General features: G+C 49.7%; 1 long non-coding RNA gene across 1 annotated transcript; it reads left to right on the top strand.

Moving 5' to 3' along the window:
* Positions 1-2453: 2453 nt before the first annotated feature.
* Positions 2454-7318, top strand: LOC137211255 (uncharacterized). Its single transcript, XR_010936980.1, has 3 exons — positions 2454-2819; positions 2973-3083; positions 6773-7318. It is a non-coding gene; the product is annotated as an uncharacterized lncRNA (long non-coding RNA).
* The last annotated feature ends 378 nt before the right edge of the window (positions 7319-7696 follow it).

Raw genomic sequence — 7696 nt, 5'->3', positions numbered from 1 at the left:
AAAGCACCCCATAAGACACCGCGATTCAAGATGGCGGAATCGGGCCGAGTGCAGAGAGGCTGCACCCAGCACAGGAACCGGAGCCGGAGCAGTACAGCTGCGCATGCGCCTGTCCTGCAATAACCCCGCCCCCTCCCTGCCGCCGGAGACCTTATAAAGCAGCCCCGCCCACGCCCTGTCCCGGGAGCACATCCTCTAGAGCCTAAGCTCCCACCTTCACGTTCCTCGATCACAGAATAAAATTTTCCACAGCATCTGAACTGAACTGGGTCTTGTTTTATTGGCTCAAACAACACCAGCCAGGAGAACCCTTGTTGGGGACCGATGTGAGACAGCCAATAACAAAACCGGGAAATTAACATCAGTGCAATACTGTTATCCAAACTAAAGGCCCCAGTTTTCAACTAATGTCCCTTTTCTGTTTCGGGATCCTAGCCAGGATCCCAAACTGCATTTAGTTATTTCTCCTCAGTCCCCTGAATCTGTGACAGCACCTCAGCCTTCTCTTGACTTTTATGATCTTGACGCTTTTGAAGAATATTGATCAGTTTTTTTGTCAAGTCTCTCAATTTTGGTTTCTCTGATGTTTTTTCAAGTTGCCCGAACGTTATACATTTTTGGCAAGAATGACACAGAAATGATGTTGTACCCCCCCAAAAAAAACATATCAAACAGAAGTTTCACGAAACCCTATCTTTGCTATGTAAGATACACGCTGACATTTTCTATTACTGTTTGAAATGCTGGTTTCACAACCTTATTGCTTCACAGCCGTCTAATGGGTCAGAAAACATCGCCCTAGGCCAGCTCATGTCTGAGCCCTTCTCCTCCCACTGGTTCTTTCTTGAACCTCTTCCCTTTCCCTGCCTCCGTGGCACCGCACTGACTGGGTTTTCCTTCTTCCTCACTGACCAGCTCTCCCCTGTAAGTTTTGGACTTTTCGTCCCACCCCCATCCCCGTGTCCTAGATGGTGGCGATGCGTGTACAACACTGTGAATGTTCTACCTGAACATATGTCACTAGACTTATTTCCTCTGTGAGCTGACCCACTCCTTCCATTGCGGCTCCACACAGGTGAGCCCACCCCTGCTCTCCCACCTGTGTTTCAGGCTCTGCCTTCCCGCTGCCTCCAGGAATTTCCACGTGGGTGTCCTGCCCTCACATCAACGGGACCAAAATAACATTTACTCAGCACTCTCTCCCTCACAAACTGGATCCCCTTCCCTCCAGCCTATGCCTGTCAGCGTTACACCCTCATTCCTACTTACTTATTGGCAAGAAGCCCGGCTTTCACTGTCTGGCACCGGGACTGCCACCCAGCCGGCTCCTTTATTCTCCATTTCCTAATCCAGGGGTTCTCAAACCTTAGGGAACACCACAATCACCTAGAGGGCTTGTTAAAAACTGATTGCTGGGACCCACCCCCAGAGACCGTAATTCAGTGTCTAGGGTGGGACCCCCAAATTTGCATTTCTAACGAGTTCCCAGGAGAGGGGGTGCCGCTTTGAGAACCACGTTCTAACCATCCCAAGTAGGAATTCCAGACTCATTTTGCACTTCCGGGACTGCAGGGAACCAGCGGCGGCGCGCACTATTCCACCTGCCCAGCCCAGCCAGGAGCAGCCCACCCTAAGCCACTGTTTTCTCGACATGGAAGGCCTAATCCATCCCCTTGCCTTGCAAGGACTCAAATCTCCCTCATTCTGAGGGGATTCGCTCCAGACCAGCAACCCCAAGATTTTTTTCTTCTCCAGCCTTCGTGGAGTTGTTTCTCTTAGGATTCGGTGGCAAGGAAAGTGGCGATTACAATCGCAAGGTTAGTCCTGCCTCTCCAACTAGGTCCCAGGCTCATAGTAAGTCGTTCTTCCTCTGTGCTCACTTCAGTTTGTTTGCTTCTCTCATTGTGATTTCAAGTACATCCCGTTTTCACCTTGCACACCCTCCCATACACGCGCAGGCACACGCACGCACACACACACACACACACACAGAGGTACAGGCACTGGTTTAGGGCTCTGCCTGAAGCAGAGCGTGGGCAACTGCTTGCCCGAGAGCCGTCTGGCTAGCCTCCGTGAACTTGAAAGAAACCGAGTGAGGCCTTGCCCTGCCTTTCAAGGACCCGCTGATTGCGGACGGCGGCTCTCGGGTTCTCTCCGCCCGGGAGCTCTGGGAACAGTCGGTGCGAGGGGCCTGGGTGGCGGGAGACGTCGACAGGAACCGAGGGAGGGGGACATTTGGGCAGCCCTACACGGGAACAGATGTCTTTTAAAATCTTTCGGAGGGCGTCCAAAGAAGAGATCACGTTGAGCCCTTGGAGGTGGAATCAAGACCTGGCTCGCGAAGGACACAAGCGTCCCGTGCCGCGCGGACCCTCCCCGGCTCGCCGGCCAGCTGGCTCCCGGGGCGCAGCCTGCTCGGCGAAGGGCGGGAGCCGCAGTGCCGCGTCCCGCCGGCAGGGGTCTCCGTCCTGGCTCCGGAGCCTATTAGGAACTCACCAAATGGAGGCGTGGGGGAGGGAGCGCGGCGGGGCGGCGAGCCGCGCCTCCCACTGCCGCCGCCGCAGTTCTTCAGTCCTCACCTTTGAGACACTTGGTGGCCGCGCGGATCCGGCAGGAGTCGGAGGAGTGGCCTTGTCACGTGGGGGAGGAAATGCCTTCCTCGCCTCCCAACCTGCCGGCTCTGGTTCTGGGGCTTTTCTGGCGTGATGAGCGAGGCCGGGAACGCCCGCTCACCTCGGCAACCCAAGGCCGGCGGTCCGTGCAGGACCGTGACCCTGGGAAGTTTCGTCCCAGGTTTCTCCTCACCTTCCCAGAGAGCGGTAGGAAAAGGGCTGCTACCCCAACATGTTTGCCCTTCAGGGCGATTCCGTTTTCTAACGTGCCTCTTTTGAAAGAGGTCCGTTTAGTCTGTAATAACAGCAGCCGAGTAGGCACAAGTCGGGCCGGTAGCGATCACTTCATTGTTTTAACAGGTGTTCGTGGGTCATCTCCGGGTGCCAGGCACTGTACCCCGAGATTCAACGGTGAGCAAGGACTCAGACCCTGTCCTCACTACCCGGACCGCCAAAGAACTGAGTTTTCAGGTAACCAGATGGGCTTCTGGTGCCCATTACTTGAACACCCAAGACCACATGGAGGAAGAAAACCCTCCCTCAAACCCAAGCGCGCAGTCTGTGCCACCGTTCGAAGCGGGTTAGTGCAGGCTTGCGTTAACTTTTTGGACCGTTTCACTTCATTTAACAGTAACGTGCAAAAAACCTTCACTGACGGCTGCCTTCCTTCGGGGCTGGGCCGAGCTAGGTGCTGGGGATACAATGGTGAACAAGATGTGTCCCTGTCCTGGGGAGCGCGCAGCCCAGTGCAGGCAGTAGGTCGGGAAAAGCATAAACAAGAAATTGCAGTGTGGCTGGGACCCTGGTCCGCTAGTTGTCTGGATTCCACTGATTTATTCTATAGGGCACAAGAGGAACCAGGAGAGAGAGGTCCTGCCCACACTGCTGGGTCAGACCCAAAGGCCAGCCGCAATGATGTAGAGTCCCTTAGGAAAGCCACCATCTGGTGCCGATGCCCAGGGAAACATCAGTCGTCCTATATCCCAGGACCAAGTAACAGGAGCATCCTCGTTTCTGACCCTGGGGTTGCTCTGGCTTCACTGATCTCATTTCCCTTCAAATTCACTTCCTGGGAAGTTCCTCAGGAACTAGTATTCAGCAACCACATACTCCGCTTCCCATCTCATGAAACCGTGCTCTAGAACCTGGCTGATGCTGGGAGAGAAAGAAGGTTCACTCTTTATTTATATTTTTTAATTGATTTGTTTGTTTGTTTTTTGGCTGCACCCTGCAGCCTGTGGGATCCTAGTTCCCAGACCAGGGACTGAACCCCGGGCCCTCTGCACTGAGAGCACACAGCGCCCTAACCACTGGACCGCCAAGGTTCACACTTTATATAGCTTTCACATAGCTCAGTTTCTGCTGCTGTTGTTTTAATGTGCTGAAATGATGTTTGGGCTCTCTTGTTCGCCTTTTGAAATAAGTTTTAAAAATTCAGACTTCCAGGAAAGACTTTCTTTTCTACATATTAGGTTAACAGAACACTAGCTGTGTGGTTCCAACCTCCGACGTTTCTAGGCAGCAAAAATCTCATCGCGTAGCCAGAGAAACAGTCACAAATTCCCATGACACACTTTCAGGCCGTATCTCTCTGCTCTGGGCCTGCTTCAGGACTGTGGGAGTAAGGCAGTGCTGCAGAGATTAGCTAGGAGGCACTTGGAATCCCTCCACACTGATATTTTGTGCTTTTTCCCCCGAGTGAGGAACACAGAGGCCTCTACAAGCACTGTTATGTTTTTTTGTTTGTTTTAATTTATAAAAATACACAGACCTCTATGTTCTCTGAGCTCTGTGTTAATACACAACATTTAGTGCTATAAAAAAGAAAACTGCCTTGGTGAAAAAGCAAAGCAGAGTCTTGTTTACTCACACCAGGATAATTGCTGCCTGACTACCTAAAGTGCCCGAGCAGTTACAAAGGGATAATTCACTTCCTTTCTCCGCTGTTGAGTGCTAAAATCATTCTCCTTGGGAGAGATGCCATGTCTTATCTAGAAAGATACTCAGAAAGCAATGTTTATAATTATCTATAAGGGTGGTAAGCACATCAGACACGTGAATAAGAAAAATTAGGTACATTCTGATCATTCTTAGGATGCTCTCAGAGAATGACACACATTTCCCATGAAATCAAAGTCTTTCTCCTCTAAATCTCACATATTCTGTTCTGTGTTTCTGAAAATGGGCATCATTTCTACAAATTGAATCCCATTATCACATGCAAAACACTAAAAATGTGTTCACATAGAAAAACTATTTCAGTAGACTAAATTCAAAATTGTTTTAACGAGAAAGAGGTGGGCTGACCTGCCACAATCTCACAAAATTTGGGAATGGAAAAAAAGTCTCCAGGATTAGCGAATTCAACTTCCAAACAATATCCCTGGCAAGTAGCCTCCTCATACCTGAGGACACACGCCTAGTGGCAGGGATGCTCCCAGAGGCCCATCCTTTCCAACACTTGGAAACAGTTCTTTACCCGGAGCCTGAGATTCCTGAAGCTCCCTTACTCAGCGCCCACTCGCCACTCTAGCCTGGCCACATGGGAAAAGCCTCGTCCACAGAGTAGCTCCTTCAGTGTCTGAGTAGCTCTCAGAGGTTTTACTCTTGTAGGTTTGCGTTAGGGCCTCATTGTACTCACTGAGTCTGCTAAAAATTGCTCATTGGGCTTCCCTGGTGGCGCAGTGGTTGACAGTCCGCCTGCCGATGCAGGGGACACGGGTTTGTGCCCCGGTCCGGGAGGATCCCACGTGCCGCGGAGCGGCTGGGCCCGTGAGCCATGGCCGCTGAGCCTGCGCATCCGGAGCCTGTGCTCCGCAACGGGAGAGGCCACGACAGTGAGAGGCCCGCGTACCGCAAAAAAAAAAAAAAAACACCAATGGGGGGCTTCCCTGGTGGCGCAGTGGTTGAGAGTCCGCCTGCCGATGCAGGGGACGTGGGTTTGTGCCCCGGTCCGGGAGGATCCCACGTGTCGCGGAGCGGCTGGGCCCGTGAGCCATGGCCGCTGGGCCTGCGCGTCCGGAGCCTGTGCTCCGCAATAAAAACACTGAAGGAAAAGCAAGTTCAGAGACTGGGAAAGGGGAGTGCTTGTCCCCTAAGTTCGGAGGCAAGGGAGCCCTAATGAGGAGATGACATTTGAGCAAAGACCCGAGTGAATTGAGGTGATGAGCCACGTGAATGCGGGGAGGGGAGGGAGTGAAGGCCCTGCAATGATATAGGTGTGATGTTTGAGGAATATCAAGGAGGTCAGCAAGACAGTAAGGGGACGTGAGACAGTAAGTAGGAGGTGAGGTTTGAGAGGCAGCCAGGAGTCCTGTGGCCTCGACAGGGCCTCGCTCTGCAGGGTTGAGAGCAGGGATATGATGTGATCTCAAGACCCTTCCCATCTTAGTTGCTGCCTTCTCTATTTTTCTGGCTTGCCAAAGTCTCTGTAAAAGGTGGTAACCCAGACTTGCCTCCACTATTCCAGGTGAGGCCTAACTTGCACAGTACAGCAGGACCATCCCCTCCTTTATTCTGGACAGAATGTTCCTATTAATACAATCTGAGACCTCTGAGATGGCGTTTTAGGAAGCAATTTATTGAGTTTGCTGTTTTCTTTTGCACATTATACTTGTTCTTTCTCTTTCTTTCTTCCCTCCATCCCAACTTGTTTTTCTTTTTCTTTTCTTCCCTCCCTCCTTTCTTTCTCTATTTTCTTCCTTCCTTCCTTTCTTCCTTCCTCCCTTCCTTCCTTCCATTTTTCCTTTCTTCCTTTCTCTCTTTCTTTCTTCCTTTCTTCACATTGTACTCTTAAACCACATGCCCCACCTGAGTTTCTTCCCCACCCTCACCCTCATCCCCCCCCCCCTCCGCCGTCCTAATACCTACTGATACCATGGCGCTTAAGGAAACATCCTAGTGCCAAGTGGGAGCCTACTCTGAACAAGGTCTTTACAGACACATTTTTGTATTGCCTCATTCTGGTTCCATTTAACATGTCAGGTTCCAAACATCCTAGACTTGTGTGGATGGCTTTTGGGTGCCCAGTGGTGGATACTTTCCTCTTAAATTCTGTCTTACTAGACTGGGTACATTGTTTCAGTTTTTAAAAATATTTTTGGACCCTGGTTCTAGCATCTTAATGTATAAGCTATTCCTCCCATCTTTGCCATCAACAGATTTCTTCAGGATGTCACTTATAACAGCATTGTATAGAGGGCAGCTGAAGATAGAGCCCTGTGGCAAGTCAATAGAGACCTCCGTCAAAGTTGGAATGGATCCGTTACCAAGACTTTTGGGAAGTGATTGTTCAACCAGCTTCAAATCACTCTAATTTGCCCTATATCTACCCTACATCTCTTCATTAATCAACGAGGACACAATAAAAGATTTTTGTCTAAGATACTAAGACGTACACGCACCGTCTTGACCTTCCAGCCCAACCATGCTATAAAACAAAGAAATGAACTTACACCTCAGTTCTTATTTGCTTTGCCACTTCTCTTACCAACTCTGGACTTTTCCTCCTGGCCTGAGGCTCACCTAACATCAGACACAGGCCGTACCTAGAAGCTTGCTTCCTTCTTTTTTACTGTAACTGTACACTGCAGTTTTGTCTTCCTAAATGCATTATACATGTTACTGAAAAACTGTGATCATTTGAATCATATTCTAAGTATACAATGAACAGTTCATTCCATCAATAAAGGTATTGATCATTCCCTTGATAAGTCCAATATTTCCAAAAAGGAAACTCTTTTTGAAATACAAGTATAATACTTTCTAATATAGATTTTTGTTTACCTATACTGAATTTTCTCAAAACGTATCATACCTTCCAAGACAATAATAACAGACCAGGGCTGCTGTAACTTGAATCACCCATAAATCCAATACCTGGCACATGGTGTCCTCCTGCCAGGAAATTCTCTAGCCTCAAATCTTCAGACTCAGTAAAATAAATAGTATTTCTATTAATTGGTAGTTCATGTGAAGGTAAACAAAAGCAGTTTCCATCTGGTTTTACATTGATCCTGAATTCTTTTCAAATCAACCTTGTGCCCCTTTTGCAAACTAGATCACAAATCTCCACGAGGGCAGGG

Source organism: Pseudorca crassidens, chromosome 18, assembly GCF_039906515.1.
Source record: "Pseudorca crassidens isolate mPseCra1 chromosome 18, mPseCra1.hap1, whole genome shotgun sequence".
Taxonomy (NCBI): domain Eukaryota; kingdom Metazoa; phylum Chordata; class Mammalia; order Artiodactyla; family Delphinidae; genus Pseudorca; species Pseudorca crassidens.
Note: the sequence above shows the minus strand (reverse complement) of the source record. Positions and strands in the feature narration are given on the sequence as shown.